This window comes from Ailuropoda melanoleuca, chromosome 2 (assembly GCF_002007445.2).
Source record: "Ailuropoda melanoleuca isolate Jingjing chromosome 2, ASM200744v2, whole genome shotgun sequence".
NCBI lineage: Eukaryota > Metazoa > Chordata > Mammalia > Carnivora > Ursidae > Ailuropoda > Ailuropoda melanoleuca.
The window spans coordinates 87,548,663-87,550,504 of record NC_048219.1 but is presented as its reverse complement, the minus strand read 5'-3'; the positions used below and the strand labels follow the sequence as shown (position 1 = coordinate 87,550,504).

At 45.5% G+C, this 1,842-nt stretch overlaps 1 pseudogene; it reads left to right on the top strand.

Moving 5' to 3' along the window:
* The first annotated feature begins 1,042 nt into the window (after nt 1-1,042).
* LOC109489646 lies at nt 1,043-1,466 on the top strand (annotated as a pseudogene).
* Nucleotides 1,467-1,842: the final 376 nt, after the last annotated feature.

The window sequence follows — 1,842 nt, the reverse complement described above, 5'->3', positions numbered from 1 at the left end:
GGAGGAGCCTGATGTGGGGCTCGATCCCAGAACGCCGGGATCACACCCTGAGCGGAAGAGAGACACGTAACCGCTGTGCCACCCAGGAGCCCCTTTCTTGATTTTTCAGTTTTAGATGTTAGCTTTTAAATTTTTTTTAAATTTTTATTTTTCAAAAAAGATTTTTACTTATTTATTTGAGAGAGAGCATGTGAACACAAGCAGGGGGAGCTGCAGGCAGAGGGAGAGGGAGAAGCATGTTCCCCGCTGAGCAGGGAGACTTGTGCAAGTTTGATCCCAGGCCACTGGGATCATGACCTGAGTTGAAGGCAGACGCTTAACCGCCTGAGCCACCCAGGTGCCCCTATCTTCTTCTTCTTCTTTTTTTAAGTGGGCTCCATGGCCAGCATGGAGCCCAATGTGGGGCCTGAACTCACCACCCTGAAATTGAGACCTGAACTGAGATGAAGATACCACACTTAACCGCCTGAGCCACCCAGGCGCCCCAAATATTATTACCTTTGAACTTCCAACTACAAAAATGAGGATTTACCTCATCATGTGTTACTCCCCAACACATATTTCTACCCTATCCTCCTGATATAGTTATTATATTTTTATTGAAGTGTAATTAACAGTGTTATGCTAGTTTCAGGTGTACAATACCGTGATTCAACAATTCTGTACATTGCTCAGTGCTCATCGAGCTAAGTGTGTTATTAATCCCCTTTGCCTGTCTCACCCACCCCTCCACCCACGTCCCCTCTGGAAACCATCAGTTTATTCTCTGTATTTAAAACTCTGTTTTGGGGGCACCTGGGTGACTCAGTCGGTTAAGCAACTGCCTTCTGCTCAGGTCAGGATGCCAGGACCCTGGGATCTAGCCCTGCGTTGTCATTGTTAGGCTCCCCGCTCAGCGGGGAGTCTGCTTCTCCCTCTCCCTCTGCCGCTCCCCCTGCTTGAACTCTCTCTCTGTCAAATAAATAAGTAAAATCTTAAAAAACAACAACAACAACCCACAAACCTCTCTTTTTTTTTGGTGGGCTCTTTGCCTCTGCATAGTATGCTCACCTCCCTTTCTGTCTCCACTGCCACCCTGACACCAGTGAAAAAGCTTGTGGCGAAGGAGGGGGGGAAGAAGCAAGTTCCGAAGCTTACCCTTGACTGTGCCCACCCTGTAGAGAATGGAATCATGGCTGCTGCCCCTTTTGAGCGGTTTCTTCAAGAGAGATTCAAAGTGAATAGAAAAGCTGGGAATCTTGGTGGAGGGGTTGTAACCATTGAAAGGAGCAAGAGCAAGGTTACTGTACCTTTTGAGGTGTCTTTTTCCAAAAGATGTTTGAAATATCTCACTGAAAAATATTTGAAGAACAATCTACGTGATTGGTTGTGCGTAGTTGCTAACAGCAGTTGTGAATTGTTACTTCCAGATTTACCAGGATGAGGAAGATGGATTACAACTCATTTATCTGGAATATTTTATATGAGTTCTTGAGTAAAACTTGGGAACCCCCTCAAAAAAAGTCTGTTTTTTGGTCTCTTCTTCATTTGCTCATTTCTTTTGTTTCTTAAATTCCACATATAAGGGGCGCCTGGGTAGCGCAGTTGTTAAGCGTCTGCCTTTGGCTCAGGGTGTGACCCTGACGTTCTGGGATCGAGTCCTGCATCAGGCTCCTCCGCTATGAGCCTGCTTCTTCCTCTCCCACTCCCCCCGCCTGTGTTCCCTCTCTCACTGGCTGTCTCTCTCTGTCAAATAAATAAATAAAATCTTTAAAAAAAAATTCCACATATGAATGAAATCATATGGTATTTGTCCTTTCCTGTGTGACATTTCATTTAGCATTAGACCCTCCAGGTCCATCC